Genomic DNA, 26,250 nt, shown 5'->3' with positions numbered 1-26,250 from the left:
AGGATTATGATCTGAAACCAATTTAGGCTGTATCTCAGAATTAACTTTTCCTAACAATGCAGGTGCTACAAAAAAATAATCTAGTCGAACAAATTTGGAATGCGGGCAGAAAAAAAAGTTAACCCAGAATCATCAGGATATAATAAATTCTACACATCATACAATCCATGGTCTAAAATCAAACCCCTTAATTATGTATATACCAGCTTCTTTCTGCCTATATATATGTTAGAGCCTCTCATATCCACCTGGGCGTCCGTATGTATATTAAAATCGCCACACATTATCAGTGGTTGTATCCATTGAGCTAATTCTGTGTTCAAATAGTTAAAAAGTTCGTCATCATCCAGGTTAGGACCATACACATTGCAATGTGTAAATCTGCACTGATTGATCCTAAATTCAGTGATTGCCCAACTGCCCCATTTATCAGCTACAGATTTTGTACAGACACCCAGACCACGTTTCATCAATATCGTAACCCCTCTCTTAATGCCAGTTTGTTTAGAGCATACTACTAATTCCAACCCCAAGTTTTTCAGATATCCCCTATTAGCCCAAGCGACATGCGTTTCTTGTAAACATAATAAATCAATGTGTAACAGCTGGACTATCCTAGCCAATATCTGCCTTTTCCTGGGATCATTAAGGCCGCATACATTCAGAGTTCAGATCTTTAATTTTCTATCCATTTTCGAAAAAAAACAACTACATCACAAGGCATCAAAGACAGAATTGAAACATATCCATTTACACATTCTTTTTTATCCGTCCTTTTTCTATTTAACATCTTCTGAGCACAAAGAGCCACTTTACTGTACCTCTTATCTGCTGCTGATTTTTCACCCCCCCACCACCAGCACACCAAACCCACCAATTTACACCCACACCCCACCCTCTTATCCCCCCCACTCCACCCACCCACTCAACCTTCCCATCCCACCATATCAAGCCCAGGGACCATCAGTACCTGCAAGTTATGGAATGCCGTACCCCCCCACCCCTAATCTCAAGAAAGGGAGAAAAAAAGAAGAAAAAAAAGGAAACCCATTCGTTAGAACAAACAAGACACTAAACGGGAAAATCTACTGACTACATTTGAAAAAAGAGAAAATGCGGACCTCATGACCTGTGTGACTACGTTTGGTCCAGCATCATACCAAGTAAACAAACTCATTCAGAAGAACTGGCACATTGTAAATACAGGACAATACAACTGGCCAAAACCACGCTTTGCCAATAAACGAACCAAGAACTTACGTGATATGTTGGTCCATACTCGCCCCAGACAAGCCATCCTAACCAAACCAATTAGGAATGCCCACATGGCCCCTGTAATAGGACATTACCCATGTGGTTCATGTTTGGCCTGCAAATCAACCACCAGCTCAAAAACATTACAACTTTCCCCCACATTGAATTGGACACAGAGACAACATAGCAACTGCAATTCATCCCATGTGATCTATATGGTCACCTGTCCATGTGAAAAGAAATACATCGGGATGACTTGCAGGAAGGTGAAATTACGAATAGGGGAACATAAAAGTAATATTCGCCTAAAAAAGAACACCACTAAACTCTGTTCCCATTTCGTTGAGCAAAATCACAGCATTGAGGACTTGAGATGGACTGTCATCGAAAAAATACCAGAAGGGACACCCAATGTTGAAAAGGTACTGTATGAAAAGGAACAACGTTGGGTTGACCGTCTGAAAACGAATCAGTATGGTTTAAATGATGAAATCTCATGGCACCACTTTGCACGTTGAAATACAACATCTAAGTGCAAGTCCAACACGAGATAACGTTTCTTTACATTAGTTGCACATTTTTTCAAAATTTTTTTCACATTTTGTGCTTCCCATCTAGCGTTATGGTAATTACAAACACTTTCCCCTATTAACGCTAAAATGAAAATTATTGCACTTGAAGAAAGTTAAACCGCTTAATTTTGAGTTTAATCAGGTCACTCGATCATTTGCAAAGCAGTCCTCTTTCTAGCGCAATGGCCGATAACGAAGAAAACGCCATCGGAAGCGTGCTCCCAGCGTCCAGGAGGCAGAGCCAGCACAAGACGCGGAACACGCTTCCAACGCGGGTGAGTGTTTCCCCTACCGCTCGCTGCCCCAATGCCACCGGCAGACAGCAACCTCACAATTACCCCCCTCTTGGTATCTTTATAGCCTGGGACTTAAAGTCCGTACCTCCTGACGGGACCTGGTAACAATTACCTAAAGGTAAGACCTCACATGAGGTAATTGAGCACCAAACACTCGGTACGAGTAGTATTTTCATAATACTTCCGTTTTCCCTATCCAGGTTCATTCTGTGTACACCCTAAATAGAGGTATGATTTAAAAATAGTTATACAATGTCACAAATGATTTAGCTTTTTGTGCACTACGTACCGCTGATATACCACTCCTTGATTTAACTCGCCATGATGTCATTTATGTTGTTTTGTTTCCTAAAACTTGCGTATGTCTCTAACATGAGCGTATAACTTTTGAAAAAACACAATGCATGTTCTTAATGACCACGTTTTTTAACAGAAAACTGTTAAAATGCCACCTGTCACCCCCCCTTTTTCCTTTCTAATCCTCTAGGTGACTATTCAGAACCTACATGGGTAAGACTATTATGTTGTATAGACCCACTATTGTCACAAAATAGTGACAATATACTTTTAACTGTGTGTGTTTATTGTTGTCCTGACGAATGCTCTTAGACCCACGGGCCAAGAGAGCAGAAACATGTTGACGTTTTTTCTGTCCTAATGACCTATGCTAAGGATTCCTAATTATCCCCAGAGCATACCCTTACATTTTAATTAGTGGACCAGCGATTTGAATAAAATACAGTATCGCCTGGAAACTATTTTACTCACTTTTTCAGCTTCAGTGGGGTCACTCAAACTTTCTCTGGACACTGCCACGATAAAACCAGAGATCGCCTCGGGTGAGGCTGGCAAGATACTGAATGCAAAAACCCAATGACTGTTGCCATAACGTTTGTGTGGGGCGGAGAACAACATATACCGCTTCTCGTAAAACACAACGTTTATGAGGGTTTTTCATCATATTTCAATATATCTCTTGGAGTAAGTGGTTACAAGTGTCCTATCCTTTTTGATGAAACTTACCTAGTTATGGGGAACAGATAGGACACCTATTCCTCTTCCCTCATTTTGATGAAATACTCATATTAAGCAGCGTACAGCTGCGGGAAAATAGTCTCTGACTTTTCCGTCAAGAAAATCAAGACATCCTTCTGGAAAGTCAACATGGAAGATATGAGTGGCTTGAGTTTTACGGGGAGCGACATCAGCGAGATTCTAGCAGCACAATCCTTAATTCAAAACACAGACTTTGTTCAAGTACTAGCTCAGACTGATGATTGGGACACTCTTACAACAAAAAAGCAAGAACAAATAAGGGTTGCCATCCACGGAATAATCATGACAGAATACTTACGTGCAAAAATAGCGCCTCGAGGTCTTTGGATTGTCAATGCACCACGAATTTTTCTCCATGATTTGGCTTTCAGACGTGACTGGTCCGCAATCTCTTGGAAATGCACCCTTGACTATTTGGTGGTAATAGTGAAAACTGCAAAGAGATTATCAGAAGCCCTATTAACAGAAATTCAAGCCTGTGAAGCCGAACTGAAAAAAGGCATACAACCAGCAGTCTACAAAAAAAGACTAGAGGATTTAAACAAAGAAATTTCGGAGAGCGAAGATTTCCTGATGCAAAATAAACTACAAAAATTAAGCAAAGACATAAAAAAGTTCAGTCACGAAAAAATGCATCCCTACACTAAAACTGATTACAAATCAATGGATTCAAAAACAGATAACGATTCCGATGGTTGGGACTCTTCTGCAAGCTCAGACACAGGATCTGAAGATTCGAACCACAGACGAGGCAGAGGACACTTCCGTTCTCGACCACGGAGAAGAGGCAATAGATGGCCAAGACAACACTTCATGGGCCCACCCATGCCATTCTTCCAACCCTTTATGCAACCGTATACCCGATGGATGGACCCGTATAACCAAGGGTCACAGCAAATGCAGAACTTTATGGGCATACCATCACAGGGGATCAATAATCAAAATCAGGATCCTTTTTTATTGAGGGGCCAGAACCAAAGAGGAAGAAGAAGAACTGTGTCATGGCAAGACCAACAGCCGAATGTCCAAACCAGGAGCATGACATCATCCAAACCAGGAACCAGCAAAACGAGCCATTAATAGTGAACTTGAGTTCAGTCACTCTAACAAAGGAACAAGAAAAGGTCCTTAACAAAGGGCTCGGTTATGTCCCTACTCCTAACCTCGACCTCTTTAAACTCAAATGTGAACTATCAGAATTCTGTCGCACACTCAAACTTAAAGCACATTTTTCTGATTCTACACCTTCTACTAATCTCGGAGACACTACCCTCCGAAAAAAGTCGAATTTCACTCCACCGAACAACACGGTACCAGTAGAGATATTGACCTTCGAAAAGGCCCTCTTTACAGGCATTGATAATATGGCTAACAATGTTAAAAGACCCTTTCAAAACCTAACCAGGTTGGAAAGAGAAGCTTTGGAAGAACTACAGTCAAACACAAACATTGTGATCAAACCCGTAGATAAGGGTGGAGGAGTAGTTATTCTTGGAAAAGAAGGCTACAGAACCCAATGCCTTGAACTACTGGCGGATGATAAATTCTATACTAGAATTGACACGGATCCTACACCTAGATTGAAAACGACTATCGCTATGATGGTGTATGAAGCCGAAACAAATGGCTGGGTAAGCAAGAAAGAAGCGGATTTCTTACTGACAGACAATCCAAAAACTCCATACTTTTACTCGCTTCCCAAAACACACAAAAACAGAACACCACCACCAGGCCGCCCGATAGTTAGCGGCATAGGATCAGTACTAGAACCCCTCTCCAAATTTGCAGACCAATTCCTCCAGCCTCTGGTCAAAAAAACTCCTACGTATTTACAAGATACTAGAGATTTGTTAAATCAACTTAAAGACCAACCTTTTGACCCCACTACGATGCTTCTAGTGGGATTAGATATTGAATCCCTTTACACTAGTCTGCCCCAAAAAGAGACACTGGAAATGTTAGAGGATGTTCTCTTCATGGAAACTTGGGATTTTAGGACACCTAGACACTTTGTCCTAGAGTGTTGCCGGATGGCACTCACCGAGAACTACTTTGAATTTGAAGAACAGCTGTTCTTACAGAGTCACTGGACTTCAATGGGGAGTGCTTTTGCCCCCTCGGTGGCAGGACTCTACGTGAGCAACTTTGAAACTAATCACGTACTGACACAAACCAACCCTTACGTTTCCAGTATACTCTACTGGAAACGTTATATCGATGACGTTCTTTTGATCTGGCACAATAACCACGACCTGAAACTATTTGTGGAGTGGCTGAACACACGCGATCCTTGGCTTCGATTTACATATATAGCTGATAAAGAAAGCATTGACTTTTTAGATCTGACTATATACTCAAAGGATAACAAAATTGAGACAAAAACATTCAGAAAACCAACGGCCAAGAACAGTTTATTGTCTTATAAAAGTTACCATCCCCAACCATTAAGGGACAATTTACCATACAGCCAGTTTTTACGTCTCAAAAGAAATTGTAGCCAAAAAAACTGACTATCTTGTCCAGTCAAAGGATCTCAGCATCAGATTACAACAAAGGGAGTATAAAACATAAACCATAAAAAAGTGCCAAAAAAGAGCCCTGAACCAACCGAGAGAAAATCTACTGACTACATTTGAAAAAAGAGAAAATGCGGACCTCATGACCTGTGTGACTACGTTTGGTCCAGCATCATACCAAGTAAACAAACTCATTCAGAAGAACTGGCACATTGTAAATACAGGACAATACAACTGGCCAAAACCACGCTTTGCCAATAAACGAACCAAGAACTTACGTGATATGTTGGTCCATACTCGCCCCAGACAAGCCATCCTAACCAAACCAATTAGGAATGCCCACATGGCCCCTGTAATAGGACATTACCCATGTGGTTCATGTTTGGCCTGCAAATCAACCACCAGCTCAAAAACATTACAACTTTCCCCCACATTGAATTGGACACAGAGACAACATAGCAACTGCAATTCATCCCATGTGATCTATATGGTCACCTGTCCATGTGAAAAGAAATACATCGGGATGACTTGCAGGAAGGTGAAATTACGAATAGGGGAACATAAAAGTAATATTCGCCTAAAAAAGAACACCACTAAACTCTGTTCCCATTTCGTTGAGCAAAATCACAGCATTGAGGACTTGAGATGGACTGTCATCGAAAAAATACCAGAAGGGACACCCAATGTTGAAAAGGTACTGTATGAAAAGGAACAACGTTGGGTTGACCGTCTGAAAACGAATCAGTATGGTTTAAATGATGAAATCTCATGGCACCACTTTGCACGTTGAAATACAACATCTAAGTGCAAGTCCAACACGAGATAACGTTTCTTTACATTAGTTGCACATTTTTTCAAAATTTTTTTCACATTTTGTGCTTCCCATCTAGCGTTATGGTAATTACAAACACTTTCCCCTATTAACGCTAAAATGAAAATTATTGCACTTGAAGAAAGTTAAACCGCTTAATTTTGAGTTTAATCAGGTCACTCGATCATTTGCAAAGCAGTCCTCTTTCTAGCGCAATGGCCGATAACGAAGAAAACGCCATCGGAAGCGTGCTCCCAGCGTCCAGGAGGCAGAGCCAGCACAAGACGCGGAACACGCTTCCAACGCGGGTGAGTGTTTCCCCTACCGCTCGCTGCCCCAATGCCACCGGCAGACAGCAACCTCACAATTACCCCCCTCTTGGTATCTTTATAGCCTGGGACTTAAAGTCCGTACCTCCTGACGGGACCTGGTAACAATTACCTAAAGGTAAGACCTCACATGAGGTAATTGAGCACCAAACACTCGGTACGAGTAGTATTTTCATAATACTTCCGTTTTCCCTATCCAGGTTCATTCTGTGTACACCCTAAATAGAGGTATGATTTAAAAATAGTTATACAATGTCACAAATGATTTAGCTTTTTGTGCACTACGTACCGCTGATATACCACTCCTTGATTTAACTCGCCATGATGTCATTTATGTTGTTTTGTTTCCTAAAACTTGCATATGTCTCTAACATGAGCGTATAACTTTTGAAAAAACACAATGCATGTTCTTAATGACCACGTTTTTTAAGAAAACTGTTAAAATGCCACCTGTCACCCCCCCTTTTTCCTTTCTAATCCTCTAGGTGACTATTCAGAACCTACATGGGTAAGACTATTATGTTGTATAGACCCACTATTGTCACAAAATAGTGACAATATACTTTTACCTGTGTGTGTTTATTGTTGTCCTGACGAATGCTCTTAGACCCACGGGCCAAGAGAGCAGAAACATGTTGACGTTTTTTCTGTCCTAATGACCTATGCTAAGGATTCCTAATTATCCCCAGAGCATACCCTTACATTTTAATTAGTGGACCAGCGATTTGAATAAAATACAGTATCGCCTGGAAACTATTTTACTCACTTTTTCAGCTTCAGTGGGGTCACTCAAACTTTCTCTGGACACTGCCACGATAAAACCAGAGATCGCCTCGGGTGAGGCTGGCAAGATACTGAATGCAAAAACCCAATGACTGTTGCCATAACGTTTGTGTGGGGCGGAGAACAACATATACCGCTTCTCGTAAAACACAACGTTTATGAGGGTTTTTCATCATATTTCAATATATCTCTTGGAGTAAGTGGTTACAAGTGTCCTATCCTTTTTGATGAAACTTACCTAGTTATGGGGAACAGATAGGACACCTATTCCTCTTCCCTCATTTTGATGAAATACTAAACGGGTTTAACCACATTTTAGCTTGCCCATTCCTACAGAGATCCCAAGAATTCTTTTGCCTCGATTTCGGAAAGGAAGAATTTTTTTGCCCTTTTACAATCACTTTCAATTTTGCTGGGTTCTGCAAAAGTACTGTAGCCCCTTTTGAAATCCAGGTATCAACTGACGAAAATGCCATCTTTTAGACACAGTAACCTGGAAAAAATCTGGTCTAACAAAAAAGCTACAACCTTTAGCCAATGCTTTTTTATCTGGTCTTGCTAACAAATATATAGCTTCCCTTGCTAAAAAGTTATTGAAGCAAACTAGGATTGCTCTTGGGCGTTCTTCCTCTCCTTGTCTGGGTTTCCTGATCGTAAACGGAAACCGATGGGCTCTTTGGATTTCTTTTGACCAGTCCCAAAGTGTCAATTCAGGAAAAGATTCTGACAGTAATTCCCCAACAAACTTCCGCATATCAGACCCCTCTTTCTGCTCGGGAATACCTAGAAAACGCAAGTTGTTTCTGCTGGTGTGGTTCTCCAATTCGGATAGTTTATAGGAAAGATCGTCACGATGAGCTTTAATAGATTCCAACTCAGTTTTTCGGGCGACTGCGTCATCCTCTAAAGCAGAGATTTTAGCCTCCGCTTCCGTAACTCTGTCGGCAGTGTCAGAGCAGATTTTTATAACCCGACGGACAGCATTCTTAACTTTACTGCAAGTTGCTTGTGTTCGTATATTTTCAGCTTTGCTTTCTGCTCCATGAGTCATCATGGTATTATAAATTATGGCCAATGTAATTTCTTGAGAAGCTGTCAAAGCATTGTCATTTTTCTCGGTTTCAGGTCTGGCATTATCAGTCAACTCTGATTCTACTCCTGGGGCTCCATTTATGCTCACTGCAATTTGTTCCTCCGTTTTAGATTTAGTACGATGTGACCCTCTTTTTTTCGATCTCTTGACAGTAGAAGCACTAGCATTTGGCGAGGCCAAATTTAATCTTAAGTCCTCCTCTGAGGTGCTTCCCTCACTATAATTAGCCCAGTCTTTGCTCAAATTAGTGCTCTCATTGGATGACAAATCTGACAATGAATAGAAATTATCACCGGCTTCTTGAAGCCCCATCAAATCCTGTGAGGGATCCCCCTCCACTAAAGCCGACAAATCTGTCGCCAATATGAAGTTATCCAAGTTACCAGACACCGACTCTATTGCGACACTACCAGGGACTCCAGTGACTCCATCTCCCACAATGCTTCTCACCGCACTCGAAACATTTAGAGCATTCGGAGTTACATTATGCGGCTTCTCAATTAAGTCCGGATGTGGAGTTGATACTATATCATTAGCAATTAAGGTTTAAATCCCACCGGGTATATCCACAACCCTGTGTCAGGAGCCCCCCCCCAAAGTTCCCAAATGTGCTACAGCGTTTCTGGAGCTCTGTCTCTCAAACAAGGCAGGCACAGTATAGAGACCCTCTTTCCCCACAGGTATGGCCGGTGTAGTCTTTTCTGCGGCTTCACCCCCCCTCTTGAAATTTGAAGTAAGATTCTCACCTCCTTCAGCTGGCCCAAATGTGGCTTTTTCACTCGCCACATCAGTCATAGGCTGTTCAATAATAGGCTGTTCCTTTGCTTTAACACTGCGAGTGGTGATTTTGGGGAGCATTTTCCGTTGCATCGTAGCTCCGCAGTGTCCCCGGACTACACCGTGATCTGAACCACACAGCAAAGCAGGGAGCCGCCTGAACGGAGCTCGGCGTCGAAAATGGAGCAAACCAGCCAACATCCGCGCAGAGTCTAAAGCCGCCAGAACTGGACAAACGCTTGCTGTGGGTTGAAGGTCCGTCTCTGATAATCAGAAAGCCCGGCACGGATCAAGCCCGGAACTCACTACTCCTGCCTCATCCTCTCTCCGTCATATTTTTCATCCGACAGGGGAGCACACCGAGACCCATAAATCGCTACTTCCACTTTCACGAAGCCTTCAATTCTATGCAGCAATCAGGGTCCACAGAAACAGCGATTGTCCTCTCTGAGATTCGGAGTGAAGGACTGAGCTGCTTACGCAGCCCACGCCACAGCCGCCATCTTGCCTCCGGTAATAATTTAGTTTCTGATGATTTTATTTTCAATACCTAAGTCACCAAAATCACTGACATTTGCTCTGGTCTTGGCCATGCAAGGGTGGGTTGGCTATACTTTTAAACACTTCCACCAAGTGGAAATTTGAGGGTATAGTTATCGTTAATAATAACTAGTGTCTGGCATCTGATGGCCAAACCTCTGGAAGATTGTACAATTATCTGTTAAGAGAGGTGGTTTAAATGATTTTTATGAGTGCAATCAGAATGTAAAGATAAGAATATGATATTTGAGTATTTAGGGGCAAAAATATCAGGCCCCATTAGGAAACCATACAGATGAGGATTGTGAGATTGCCTGGAATATTCTGGAACGCCTACTGCATATGAAGTGTAAGGCAGGATGGAGTGGTATTTCACTACACAGCTAGCTTCCAAATATTTGGTGTGTGTTTATAAACTTCCCTATTGAGAGTCATGTACCAATAAATATACCCCCGGTGGAGGTAAATTGGAAGTCCTGATCGAATATGTATTATCATCTTATTATTTGTTTTCATAGATAAGCAATTCAACAATGTTTTCTACATGTTATAGCAGTGGTGCTGTGAATGTATTGACGTGCGGGTGCTGCCATCATTGTTACATCGCTGAAGTCATAAGGATTGGGAAAATACATTCAGCAGCAGAGTGGTAAGGCTGTAGTATGTAGCTGGTGATGCATTTTGGAGCACATTGTCACACATAAAGCATAGTTTGGGAGTGCATATTTTATATTGAAATGACCACTAAATAAGCACAGACATGCAGATTTACTGATAAAACAATATATAGCACAAACATTATAATGTGTAGAAATTGGGCTTCAGCAAATAATTATCATTTGTAGAACACTAAGTAAAGTGTATTGATTTATTTTGGCACTATTAGGTGTTTTGTTTGTGCTTTTGTAATTAATGGTATATTTTGAAATATGTGTACAGTCCATTCACCGGTATTCAAATATTGTCATGTGCTAGAAAAAAAAAGAAATCCTGCTGCCTTTCCTTTCAAGCCCCCTAAAACCCAGCAAGATTAACAAATAATTCACTTTACTAAATCCTCTCATTTTGCAGTCAGAGAAAGAAAAGTAAACACCAATCTCCATGTTAAAAGTAAAAGAAGCACATTTTCAGAAGACATAGCCTACCATTTGACCTTTTTCTTTGAATGCACAGCAAATGTAACCAGAGAAAAACAAAATTTAGAGGCATTGTATTGTTCATTCACCGTTCGAGATCTGGAAGGGTTATTTTGGGGGGGCTTCAGCACCTACATGTTATAGTGACCATAAATTATTAGTTTGTCTGACTTCCTTTAGCATGGTCCAATACCTGAGTTGGAATCTGTTACGGGGGTTCATATCTCAAAGAATCAAATACATGGGACTTCACATATACAGAGAAATTTTCATGAATTGATATTGGACCTAGCTAAGTCACATATACTAGCAAACACAAGTAAGGTATTTCCAACCTTCAATTCAATTATTTATAGAATGGTTGTAAAGTTAAACACTTCTAAGAGGATGCAACAAAATGACAAACTAAGTAGAATAAAGAAAATGCAAAGTGGAGAGACAGCTTTGCTCTGAGTTGTATAATTGCTGAAGTATGCAATGACACACACACAGAAACAATAGAAACAAATACAACAAAGAAGGTGAACAATAAAGAGGAAAAACAGCATAAAAACCATGCCCAAGCTTGTTGTTCAGTGCAGGAAGCTACTAAATATAATTATGCTCGAATGTATTCTTATTTGATGGCTCTAATGCGCCACATAGAGGCCACCTGAACACAGAGCTACTTGCCCTGGTCCTGAGAATCATGACCATCTGTCCAGGGGTGCTGACTCCAGTCCCTAAGGCCCCTGCAGGGAGTCCCATAGGGCCCTGGACGCTTGCCCCGGCTGGTAAGGTGGCTCTTACCTGCCCCCTTCAGGTGCACCACAAGGGCCACCAAGACCCGGCCATGGCAGGGCCAAGACTGCTTTTGCTGATGCAGCTGGATGATGGAACCCCCTCCAGTGGGTGAGTGAGGAAATCCTCCTTGCTATATGCTCGTGGGCCCAGGCGGAGAGGAGGGAGGCCTCCGGCAAGGTGGATGCGTGCGGCACCTTAAATGCACAAAGAGGGTTGATCTTCCGCTTAGCTGGCCTAGGCTGCGGGGGCCGTGCGACTGCCAGAAAGCTCCAGGTGGGCTTGTAACATTTGCTGGCCACTGCCACACCAGAGGGAGAGGCAGGCCTGGATCCCTAGCCATCCTGCTTCTTCTTTTCCTGTGTGTAGCCCTCTGCTTTTCCTGGGGAGGTCTGTGTGATGAGGGAGGCCTGTGAAAGAGCCTGTAGACAGGGGCTCCCTTGCAACTCCTCCATTCCATCTCAGGCAGAGGCCTTTTGGAGCACCATAGTAGACAGGACATATCGACCTTCCCGGGGCCAACCGGGGTCTATACCAAGGGCTGCCCGCTGTCCCCTAACATGATGACTTGTATGTCTAAGATTGGCTTAGTATATGGTGCACAATTATTTAAGTGAAGTACCTTGTACTAATCCAGAACCGCCTTATGGTGATTTCAGTGGTCTTAAACAACACAGACAGCTCTTTAAGTGGTAGGTGTTGATAGCAGCCTGCAGGCAAAGTCCAGGAGGAGTGTTAAGCAGCTTCATTCACCAGGTCTAATACTATATTGTAGGTTAAATAAAAAAGAACCACACTGTGTCATTATAAAAAAGATGTCTATTTATTACACAACACTCACTAACACATTGGTATATCTCCTACCTGGAGATATCAACATAAATACACACAATACTTGAATTGTAAACAGGTAAGTAAGCACAGTACACAGTGGTCTCCAGGGGGAGACCAAACCATATACTAAGAAAGTGCAATGTGAATTGTGACCAATGTCAGGACTTGGACCAGGAGACTCAGAAGAGCTGGGGACACAAGGACCCACCCATGATAAGTACTCAGGAACCCCACAGAGGCTGTGTGCAGAGTGGAAACATAGCAACATACTCAATAGAAGTCAACAGGAAAGTTGCAGTTGCAGTTTTAAAGAAGCAGGGCCCTTCTCAGTAGACCCTGAAGAAACCCAGTGGAAGACAGAAGGTTGGAGGGTCACCCCAAACATGGATACCCCAGGAACCAGGATACCTACTCCAGGGAAGCCATGTGCAAGGCCCACCGATGGCAGAAGATGCAGGAGTCACTACAGTATGTGGTGTGGACAAAGATTTTGACAGGAAGAGATGATGGGAGGCTGGAGCTTCTTGTAGCCCAAAGATCTCTGGAGTGCAGAGCCAACAAGCCATGGCAATGGCAGGTCAATGCAAGAAGCAGGGGTTAAGTCCCAGCAGTTCTGATGGGGGATACAGGCTTTAAAATTGCAGAGAGGACAGGTCAGGCCTTGATGGAGTTGCAGAACCATCACCTGTGTTTCTGTGCTTTTGAGATCTGTGGGACATCAGGAGCGGTAGACTGATCAGCTTCATTGCGGTGCCTGCAGATGCAGGGAGTGACTCCTTCACTTCAAGGGAGATTACTTTGGTTGTCCTTGATGCCACAGGTCTGTTGAAGATCCTGGATGAAACACATATGCAGACAATGAAGAAGGCTTACAGAACAGCGAGACCAGGAGCAGCAGGAGTCTTCCTTGATGCAGTACAGTTCCACACAAAGTCCAGCGTAGTCCAAGTGTCCAAATGGGCGAAGAGTGATGTGGTTTCAGTCTTGAGTCTTGCCCCACAATGAATCTGAGGATGCACCTACAGTTAAGCCCTTTTATACCCTGTGAAAAGGGTCAGGAAGACTCTGGGGTCCCTCCCAAAGGAGGGATTGATAAAGGGGAGCATAAGTCCATGTCCTTTGTCCAATTTCGCATCAGAGCTGGAGCCAAAAGCTCCCAGAACTGGTTCTAACTAGAGTATGCCAGAAAATAACCCGAATGCCCTTCAAAGCAATCTGGTGGTGCTGGCAACCATCCCCACTCGTGCCCAATATGCTAAGTCCTGTCTGGGAGGTGGTCATACCTCCCTGTGGCAGGAAACCTATTGTTCTACCTTCCCCTGATCAAGCTCAGCTCAGCAGCATGAGGGCAGAATTGTGTCTGGGGAAGCATCAGCACTAGTTTTCTGGCAGATCCTGGAAGGCTGTTACGCGGAGTAATGGGGGCTTCCCAGAGGAGCCCGCCAGAGCAAGGAATCATGCCTCAAAAAACAGTAATGGTGTTGGGGTATGATTCCAACATGTTTGACACCAAACATGTCCAGGTTTGGCACAGCCACTATATAGATAACAATCGCGTAATGACACATGGCCACTATATGTATCAAAATGGTTGACTGCACTTCAAAACCTAGAGAATCGACTCCGGGTTTTGTAGGAGGTGTCCTGCTCATGCAGGGGCATCCTCCCACTTACAACCCAGCACCCTGCTTTCAGGATTGACTTATAGGTTTTAGGTTTTGTGACCTCAGATATAAGAAACCGTATATCTGTTCTAAGTGGCTCTAGCACCAGCTTAAACAAGTTGCAATGGCAGGCCTGTAGTCACAATTTGAGTGGTCTCTCATGGGTGGCATAATACATGCTGCAGCCCTTGGGAGATCCCTGGTGGACCTATGGCCTAGGTACCTTAGTACCATATACTAGGGGCATACAAGGATATACAAATAGCCAATTGTGGAAGTACCAAAGTACTTACCATGTCGATTTTAGAGAGGAATCACAGCAGCTGTCATCCTGATTAGCAGGATCACAGCCAGACTATTTAAGAAAACATACTGACACCAGCAAAAATTGGGGGTAACCATGGAAGCAGATTCTACTTTCCTACATCATGTAGCTGGGGGGCTGCTCATGCTGCCCGCCATGCTGCAGTTGGTGAACAGTGGGGTAAGCAGACCCCCCTGAGGACAAACAATGTCTATCATTCTTGATCCTCTCCACCTGGCTGCTCATGCTGCCCTCCTCCCCTTCCACAAACAGAGGGAGGGCAAGCGGGCCCTGGCAACAGACTTCTACATCTCTGCCGGGTGCTATGGGGTACACAAAGCCAACCATGGCCACTCTTCCACTGGACCTCGGGTGACGATCTTGTAGATGAAGGAGACCCCCGGGGCACGATAAGCTGGAAGCTATCAGCGGAGCAATTGAGACCTTGCTGACCCACTTTGAAAAGAAGGTGGATGCGGTCATGGATGGTATCAACCTCCTTCACAAGGTCATACGAATCTGACAAAATGGGTCTCTCATGACGAATGTTCCCTAGTGGCCTTTCAACCCTAGGCATCAGACCCGCAGAAGCAGATGTGGGATCAAACGGAGCAGGTGCAATTTTTAGAGATGCGAGCAGAGAACACAAAAGGGCATGACAGGTACAGTAATCTATGGGTCATTGGTCTTCTGGATGGCTGCAAGGGCCACGGACATCATTAACCACTCAGAGCAGTGGTTCAGGGAACTGGTGTCAGCTTCTGACATTACCCCGTTCTCCTTCAAAAGTGCATATTGCGTCCCTGGGAGATGTTCCAGCTAGGGGCCCCTCCCATGGCCCATTGTCTCCAAACTCCTACACATTAAGGATCTAAAATCCATCCTCTGGGTGGCTAGCCAGGCCCTCTCCAATTCTCTGGGACAATCATTGCATAATTTTCTTTCCAGACTTCACTCTGATGTTCCAGCACCATCCGACCTCCTCCCTTGGGGTCAAGCGCAAAATGAGAGACCTAGGCCTGCCCTCCTCTTGCCAGCAAAACTGATAGTAATCCAGATCAATAATTATCACCTTGTCCTGGTATCCTAAGAGGCTGGGACTAGCTGGAGGCCACATTCTCCGACTTGATGGATCTAGGGTACATACAGGTGCCAACCAGGGGATAGCACATGCACTGCATTCGCACTGGGCTCAGGTGCCCTGGCAGCCCTTTGGCCTGAAGCACGCCATCCCTTTTGCAAGTCAAGAACGTCAACTATCTGCTCTGGAAGTGGAGCTGACATTTTGGGTGCTACTCAGTTGACTCAGATGGCAGAGGTTCTTCTGTACCCTTCCTCTCTGATTCTGGCTCCCTTCTGTAAGTGAACCCCCAAACAGTAAACAACATAGTATAAGCTGGTTGACTCCCTGGAACACTCCTTTTCCTCTCCCAGGGCCATTGGCCCGATCATGTTGTCCCCCATGGAGGGGAACCTTAAATCCCTCCTGTGCCGGGCCTGGGTCACTCCTCTTTTCCACTACCATCTGTTCACCTTCGCAGGGACTGGGACAACCAAGGAGCTCATTAATTTCCCCTCCCACCCCTGACTCAGGATTGGTTTTTCTGGGCCTGATTCAAAAAGGGCCAGCACTCGTGGTGGAGGCCCCGCAGTCATGGGGGTGTCTACGCACTCAGCAGAATCTCCGCCACCAGAATTCGCAGACTACCCCATGACTGCGGGGGCCTCCGCTAAGAGTTCAGAGGCCCTTTGTGAATCAGACCCTAATTTTGGGTGGCAGGTCATTGCCATGTTGTCTGCAGTATTGGTATTGTTGTTACCTAGTTAAGTTTTTGCATCTCACATAGCCATGCATGCAGGTAACATCACCGCATTCTCCTGTTAGCCGGTTCTACACGTCTAACCCTCCAGCCCAAAGACCTTCCCCTTTTGCCATTCCCCATGGGACATGGGGGAGCACCGGAAACATTGGACCCATGCCACTCCAGAACTATAACATCCTGTCCTGGAATATCTGCAGCATGCACACCCCAGCCAAATGTTACTGAGTACACATCTTCCTCAAGCCCATGTGTTAGAAATTGGATCTCTAGTAGGCAGAGGTATGCATCCTGTCCAAGTAGGAAACACAATCCTAGTCATGGTAGGTAAGATACACACTAGAATGTAGCCTCTGTCTCTTCTCTGCTAGCTTGATAGACTTTGAGATATTAATTTTTAAAGAATAAAATTGTTCTTAGCACTTAGAAGCAATAAGGGGCTATAACGTTTATTTGATCATGCTGAATGGGCAAAGTCAAAAGTTCAGGCTGACCGCGATGGAGTGCATGCTAGATACAGGAGCCATGCAGGCCCACTGAACAAAGTACCTTGATTTTTGTTGCAACTGTGTGATGAGGGGTGCAGCTGAGCAATGCTTCGGTGTCGATCTTGCAGTCGAGGTGATATGTCGATTTCTTCATGCAGTTGTGTTGATGCGTCGCTTATGAAGTGATAGAACCAAAGCCAAAATGTGTTGTTTCCGAGTGCGATACGCTAGGCTTCTCTGCGCAGTTGAGGGGATGCGTCAACCTTTTCACATTATTGCGACAGCGATGCACGATTTCAATGTGTCAGTTTCTGGTGGTTTCAAGTAAGATGCACCGGGTCCACTTCTGCAACAGGGGTGATGTGTCGGTTTTGCTTCACGCAAGGAGAGGATCCTTTGGTTCTACTGGGTTACTTCCAATGGACCAGACACAAGAGCAGATGATGATGCTTTGATATCCCTGAGTGTCAGAAAACAGGATGCAAGTCAACAAGCCCTTGGAGATCACTCTAGGTTCAAGGCACAGCCCAGCTCTCGCTTGAACAAGTCAGAGAGCAGCAGGCAGCAGGCAGCAGGCAGCAGGACAGCACAGTAGACATGCAATCCTTCTAAGGCAGCAGTCCAGCAGAGTGACTGACAGTCTTTGAACAGCACAGAAGTCATCCTGACAGAGGTTCTGTACGGGTTCAGAAATGTCCGATTTGAGGGGTGCAGTGACCAAGTACTAATACCCAGTTGTGCCTTTGAAGTGGGGGGATTTCAAAGAAGGGCTTTTGAAGGGCACAGAAGTTCTTTCTTCCCAACCTTGGCTCCAGACTATCTGTAGGGGGAAAAGCAATATTTTAGTTATACAGCACCCTGTCCTAGGGGCTTTTTAGGGTCTACCCTAGGGTGGCTAATGTGTAATAAAAAGGGAAGTTTAAGGCTTGGAAAGGTTTTTTAAATGGCAGGTCGACATGGCAGTAAATTGCACACCCAGGCCCTGCAGTGGCACACCTGAGACATGTTTGTAGGGCTTCTTGTATGGATGGCACAATAAGTGCTGCAGGCCCACTGCTGGCATTTAATTTACAGGCCCTGGGTAAAAGGTTTACCACTCTACAAGGGACTTACAAGTAAATTAAATATACCAATTGTGAATAAACCAAGGTTGCCATGTTTAGGGGGGGAAGCACATGCACTTTAGCACCGGTCAGCAGTGGTAAAATACTCAGAGTCCAATGTCCAACAAAACCAATGAGCAAAAAGAGGATGTGAGCAGGCAAAAAGTCGAGTTAAAGACCACCCTAAGGCTGACAGGTCTAACACCAAGGGGGCAAAGTGGTTACATTCCAGAAATGATGGAAGGGGCAAGTATTTACTACCAATTTCTCAGCCCATGTGAGGACCACTCATTTGAGTGAAGGCCTTACATCGGGAGGTGAATGTAAATGGACGGGACGTCCTCATGGAGGCACCTCTTAATGGCAACCATGTCCTTAGAGGCTGCTTTTACACTCCCAGTACTGATAAAACCGTCTTCCTCAGCATCTCTTCCTCACACTGACCGGGTGGACACATATTTCATGGCAGGGGGACACTTTAATATAGTACTACTATAGATCCTACTATAGATCATTCTCCAAACAACGCTACCCAACTCCCATACAGTTACCAACGCAAAGGCCCTTTCGGCGCTGGCTGCAGCAATGGACTTTTATTGATGCTTAGCGTTACTGCAAGCCCGGACTGGTACTCAACTCATTTTATTCCCCAATCTACAAGGATTGTATGCACTTAGATCACATTGTGTGCTCCTGGGTCATTTCCCCCTCCATTACATCACCAGATTATGTAGGAAGGGAACTCTCCAAACATAATCCCCTGGCGCTAGGCCTTCCCTGGGTCAGAAAGCCCTTACCAATCACTACCTGTAGGCTTCAGCCCTTCAAACTTGAACACCTCCTGTTTCGTGAGATACTAGCTGATATGATCCAGGCAGTACTTTGATCATAGTGAGAGTAATGAGTGTGAGGCCTTCAGGAGGGTATTTAGGGTGATCATGCAAACCCTGGCGGGGGTGCTCTCCAGCATCCTGCATGACATAGAGTTGGGCAAGTGGGGCTAGTTCGACACTGAAAGACTGGAAACCTCTGATCCACAACTTTTACCCTCCTTGGTTCGTATTCAGGAGGTTAAGGACAAGCTGTTGTAGCACTTACGCTGCTTAGATTATGCCAAGTACACTGCCAGGAGACAGGTGGAGGGGGATAATACCGGCAGACTATTGGCCTGGCTTGTTAGTAAAGATGTATGAAATAACAACCTAGGCAACTTACTATTTGCTTGTCAAATCTAATAATAGAGAGGAAAAGAAAAAGCTAATGACATAAAAGTTCTATTTTTTATTAGTTTGGGTGAAAGATCATACATAATAACACATTATTTAAAAAGATGTATAACTTAGTGGTAATAAGTCAATACATCAAAAGTTAACAAATGATATCATAAATTCATACAAACAATATTTTGTTAAAAAGAAAATACTTTTTTTCCCAATAAAAAACAACACAGTGGCACAATAGTGTTATCGACGCGCGTTTCAGCGACCAGCGCCTTCTTCAGGAGTAGCCACGTTTTGCCTATAAAATACAAAAATATAATATGCAATAGATACTTTTTAATTCATAACAAAGACAGTACAAAAAATAAAACAAAGACATCATAATCAATAAAATACATAAGTGGTTATGTATAACCTTCACACTGAGCTTACATAATTTTATCAAGACATCAGCAATATATAAACTTCTCATTTTTTGACAAGCGGACAAAAAATTCTTAATGGTGATATCTAGTCTCATAGATCTAGGGCCCGATGTAGGTCGGTCGGTAACGGCCGAAAATCGGTATTTTCGGCCGTTACCGATCGGAATAGAGACACCGGGATGTAGGAGGCCGAAATCCGGCGAAATCGGCGATTTTACCGATTCGGAAAGTCACCGAGTCGGTAGAAACCCGAATCGGAAAAAAGTAGGAATCTGAAAAATCTCCGATTCGGTAGAATACCTAATCGGAGATTTTTCAGATTCCTACTTTTTTCCGAATCGGAATTCTACCGACTCGGTGACTTTCCGAATCGGTAAAATCGCCGATTCGGTATAAATACCGAATCGGTGATAATCCGATTCGATGCGAAAAGCTGAAGAATGAGATGTAGGTAAGCACTGAAATACCGAATTTGCTTCAAATTCGGTATTTCAGAGTCGGAATTTACCATGGATTGGAATCAGGTGGTAACCAGGTGCAACCTATAAAAAAGGACCCAAAATGCAGTTCTACTTGCAACATGGCAGCTTTCTATGTCATAGCAAGACGGCTACGGCTACAGCAGGAAGGAGAGAGGGAATGGCTGAGACAGGAGCAGGTGTATAGACAGCGGATCACCCTGTGCATGCTGACAGATCCAGAGATCCTACAGAGGTACAGGCTGGAGGCAGAGACCATCAGAGACCTCATTAGGGACCTCCAACCCCTGTTGCAGCACCCCACCTCAAGGGCACACGCAATCCCTGTGCAGGTGCAGGTGCTATGCTGCCTACACCTGCTGGCGTCTGGCAGCTATCAAAGTGTAGTTGCTGTGGCAGGAGGGGTGACCCAGAGCAGCCTGTCAAGGTTCTTCCACAAGTTCCTTGATGCCATGATTCAGAGGATGGACCACTACATTTCCTTCCCTTCCACCCATGCAGAACTGGCCCAGACAAAAGCTGAATTCTATCAGATGGCAAGATTCCCCCACATCATTGGCTGCATAGATGGCACACACATTCCGATTTGCCCCCCTGCTGACACGGAATACGTATACCGCAATCGGAAGTCACGGCACACCATAAATGTGCAGGTGATATGCAATGCTAAGTGTGTCATCACTGACCTGGTTGCAAAGTTTCCGGGGAGTACCCACGACTCCTATATCTTCCAGAGTAGCGGAATCTATGCACGGCTGATGGCAGGGGATTTTGGTGAAGGATACCTCCTAGGTAAGACACAGTGTCAGACCCCCATAACCAAAATTGCAGTGTGAAGTACATGTATGCATGTGAGTAATGTTACCCCTTTTCCTTCTAGGCGACAGTGCATATGCCCTACGCTCGTTCATTCTCACCCCCTACCTCAACCCCTCAACACCCAGCCAAAGGAGGTACAACCGTGCCCACAAAAGCACAAGGAATGTAGTGGAAAGGACCTTTGGCATCTGGAAGAGCAGGTTCAGATGTCTGCACAAGAGCGGAGGTGCAAGGCAATATACCCCCATCACCTGCTGCAAGATTATTGCTGTCTGTGCAATGTTGCACAACCTTGCAGTCAGGAAAGGCACTGAGGTTGAGTTATCCGACTACGAGGACCCTGATGATGACAATGCTGTGCCACTACCACAACCTGCTGGAGTCCCTGCACCAACTGACGGCAGATACAGGCGTCAGGAGATAACAGACAACTATTTCTGAGTGAGTACAGATGCACAAACAGGTCAATGTATGTTTTCAGAAATGAAATTTAATAATGTTGCATCAACGTTACTGCACTGATGTGCAACAAAAGAAAAGGTAAACAAGAAGTGTTGAAATGTCCATTGTCCGGGTTGCCTCACCCTCACTGACAGTCTTATTTTTTGCTGCGCTTAGCAGCCCCACTAGGATGAGCCTCACCCCCTTCTGTATGCCCAGCAGCCTCAGCTGAGCGCCTGCTGCTCCGGCGCGGCTCTGACACTGTGCTGGCCGGGCTGCTGCGGCTGCTGCTGTCCCCAGCCTCGCCCAGGACGGGATTCACAACAGTGTTGGGGATCAGTAGTGTCTCCATGGCGGTGGTAATACGGCCCATGCCCCTAGTGACCTCTGACATGTTCTGTGTGAGGCTGGCCTCCATGTTTGCCCCACGTTGGCATAGCTGGGCGGTCGCAGCTGCAAGGCGGTTGAGTGACCTATTCTGTATACGTGCATCTCTGCGACGACATTGCTCATGGTCATCCATCCTGTTGCAGAGCTGGGTGATGGCAGTGGTCATTCGGCCAATAGATGTTGCAATCTCCTTGTTGCTATCTACAAATGTCTTGAAGCCCTGTGCCATTTCCCCCATCTGCAGGTTGTGCAGGCGCAACTGGCGATGGCAGGCCATGATGGATTTTGCCTGCATTCTCTGAATCGTCACCATACTGGTCTCCAGCCCTGCGAAGACGCTGCCTCCCTGTGCTTGTATTGGACTGCTGGTTGCACGTGGCCTCCGTGGATTTCTGCTGCCCTGCTGTGTGTGCTGGGGTGACGCTGGTGTCACAGGGTCTTGTGCAGGAGCCTGACCCGCTGCTCCTTCCATGATGATTAATGGAGCAACAATTCTCCTCCTGGCAGGGGATGTGGCAGGTGCAGGGTGGCTCTGTGGTGGTGTGATCTCCGGGGAGAATTGCAATGTGGACGACTGAGACAGAGACAGTCGGGGGGAGTGTGGATGTGTGAGGGAATGTCCACTGTCTTCCTCATTGCCCAGGGCACTGCTGTTGTCCTCCTCCTGTGCTGCTACACTGGTGCTTGCCACCGCCACCGCACTGGCTGTTGGTGCTGGAGCTGGTGCTTGAGTTGGTGCTGCTCCCCCGCCTGATGGTGCCCCTAGGTATTAAGAAGCATTTGTCAACTGAGTGCTAATGTGTTCCAGTCACTACTATTAAAGCATTGCACATCTCATTACAAAAATGTAGATGCAGTATTACAGTTATTTTTCTTATGCTTCTGCAGTGGCATTATTGGGTACTTTTGATGACTACATTTAGCAAGATGCATTGCTCATGTCTGTTGCTAGCAGTACTGGCCTGGGGTTTGGCTGTGCATTGGGTCTATAGGGGAGGTGGCTGGTATGGTGTGTCAAGTTGCGCATGCTTCTTACCTGTAGCTGTAGCTCGGAATGAGCTGTCCAGGTCCCCAATTCCCACGACACTCGCCCTCTCAATGGTCGTCGCCACTAGTTCCTCCAGCTGAGTGAGGGGTGGCGCCCGGTTTGTGCCTCCTCCAGTAAGTCCAGCCTGCTTGTGCAGGTCAGCCAGTTTTCTCTTTGTCACGCCACGGATATCGTAAAACCTCTTCTTGAGGTCGTCTTGGCTCCTGTGGGTGACACCAACAGCGTTGACTTTTTCCCCGATGTCTATCCACAGCTTCCTCTTGGTGCTCTCCGGAACAGTGAGGGACAGCCTTCCATAAAGCTGCCTGTGCACCCTCACCACCTCCTCCACCAACGTTTGCAGCTCCATGGTGCTGAATTTGGTCTTCCTCTTGCGCGCTGCCTTCTGGCTCTCAGTGCTGTTTGCCATATCTCACAGGGATCCTGCTAACACTGCTGCTCACTGTGTTTGCTCAGCTCAGGCAGCTTTCCAGAAAGTTCTGATGAGTTGCACCTGCCTGGGTTGCCACTCCCTGTGGGGGAGGGTGCTTCCAGCTCATTGGCTGATGTCTTCAGTGTCAGTTACCCTGCTCGACGAATCGGCATTCTCCGATTCGGTATTTTCCGATTCGGAATATACCGAATATGTTCGGTAAATACCGAATCGGTATGTATTATGCGATCCTATTGGCCTTTCGGCCCATGGGGCGTATTTCTATTTCCGATTCGGCGTTTACCGAATCGGTAGGATCCGCATTTTTATTTACCGATTCGGACGTGTCCGATCCGGACTATACCGATTCGGTACTTGGCGAATCGGTACGTATCGACTCACGATACCGATTGCTACCGAATCGGTATTGTTCCGAATAATTTTTGCTACATATCATTTTCCGATTGTGAAATACCGATTCGGTACGGATCGGTATTTTAAAATCGGTAAATGCGTTTTACCTACATCGGGGCCCTAGTTATTTCATTGCTCATATTCTCAAGTTTGCATAAATTAGTTATACTAAATTAAAAAGGAAGCCTATAGAACTCGGCGTGTATACATCTAGGTATACCCAATATATAATGATGATATCTAGTTTGGTAAATCTAGTTGTTTCATTGCTTATATTCTCAAATTGGCCACAATCAATTATACTCTATTAAAGAAGAGCAAAAGGCATTAATACTAATGCCACATTTTAACTAAATCATCATAGTACATTTGTATAATGGGGGTATCCCCATTCTTAAAATGTAAGGCATTTATAAATGGTTTTTCCCTATAGATTTCCGAATATATAGAGTTTTTAAACATATGATGCGATTCTGCTACTAAGTGATATCATATATTGTACATTTGATAACTGTACTTACTAATTCACGTAGTTAGGGCAACGCAAAATACCTTGGTTTCCACTTTCTGTTTGATAAGGGAAAGGTTTTCTGTGAAAATATATTCATTATATATATATATTATCTTAATATTAGCTTTTATAGTTATTGTTGCTTGAAATATATACTTCAAAGAGCAAAATTGATTTTTTGGACAATTAAATGATTTTTCAAGCTATTTGTACTTTCTTAAATACATCGTGTTTGCATTTCAAGTTTTAGATCTTAAGGCAACCCTATATGTTGTTATCTCATTTCTCCAAAGGTGGTAAATTGCTATAGGTCAAGGATGAAAAATACTGAAGGAATTACTCAAGTAATAAATATTAAGGCAACACTCCATGTTGTTATCTCATTTCACAAAAGATGGAAAGTCGCTATAGGTCAATGATGGAAAATGCTAAAGGAATTACCTAAGATTTCAACAACTATATCAATTAAGCAATCATAAAAAACCATTTACCTTATATTTCAATAAATTTCAGAATAAGTGATTTTTAACTTAAAAGGTCCTTCACGGTGTATAAAAAATGCAAGCGAGATTACACGAAGCTGAAAATATAAAGACCATAATTATTCATTCTTTCAAAAAATGTATATATATTTTTTTCTCTTTTCCACAATTTGTCTGTGGTCTCAGTCGTATAGGGACTAATTACCTAAAACACTCGCATTAGATCGCCGATATCGAAATGGATTTAATATTCAAAGGATCTATAATGCGATGTCTATTGCAGTTTCCTCGATGTAACCCAGCACGACTCGAATCTAAGAGATGGAAGAAGGACAATTGCCAAAGGGTTATGTCTAAACCTCAAATAAACGAACAAAGATAAAATCAGGGCTAGTCCTTCTGCTACCTGAATGGCACTGAGGTCAAGGCTTGCCCCCTGGTCCACGGACGAAGATATAAACATATACACTTCTAAATATTCCAGTTAGCGATCCAGCTGATGTGGGGATATTAAGGTACTGCAGAAAAAATAATAAAAGAAGGGGGAGAAGGTAAAAACCTAACGTCATATGAATATTCGAGGCCCAATTTAGATAGTGCGAAGATGCTTACTTTAAGATATTTATATAGATAATGCAGAAACTTCTAAGTTTTCTGACACACAGTCCTCCCGATGTGGGGATATTCAAAAAGCTGTAGAAGAGATGGTAGAAAACGGACGCTGATTTTACAATAAATCCGTCCTCTTATAGATACTAAAGGCTCAATCTAAGCGACGCACTAACGCTTACCTTATGATGTTGATACAGATAACGTAGACCAGGGGCAAATAGTAACGTACTTCTCGGATCTGGAATGTTCAGCGACTGTTTCTCTCACAAACAGCCCTTAATAAACCGTCACTTAATTAGGAGAGTCACGCCTGTATGATCACGTGATTTATTCAAAAAACGCGACTCAACCGTAATGATCTAAATAAACAACGGACTTCCAAGACTCGACCGCAATGATCAAAACAAACAACGGACTTCCGAGGGAGCCACAAGGAAACCCGCACGATCAAAGCTCCATGGAAATGGATAGGGGACTGAACAATTATGGGTACACACGATGTATTAACACGCATAGTATATGTCGTAATATTTGTCCTCGCTAGAGGCGCATTTGCACATACTAAGGTTCCATAAAGAATCAGATTAGACACTCCAATCCAAATGATTTTCAGCGGGCCACCTATTTTATCTATATCGAAACACTCATCCGCACCGAAGGCAGACTTCCATATGCTCCTATTCCATGGAACAAATAAAAAATCAAAGCTAGATATTTGGATCCAAACAATTATCGATGTGCCATTTATTTCACAATATTCAAAAAAGATGTAAGTTTAAAAGACTATAATCTAGGAACACGTCTTAACAGATTCTGACTAGGTTTGGAACCAAACGCCACA

This window comes from Lissotriton helveticus, chromosome 8, assembly GCF_964261635.1.
Source record: "Lissotriton helveticus chromosome 8, aLisHel1.1, whole genome shotgun sequence".
Taxonomy (NCBI): domain Eukaryota; kingdom Metazoa; phylum Chordata; class Amphibia; order Caudata; family Salamandridae; genus Lissotriton; species Lissotriton helveticus.
This window is presented reverse-complemented; position numbering follows the sequence as displayed.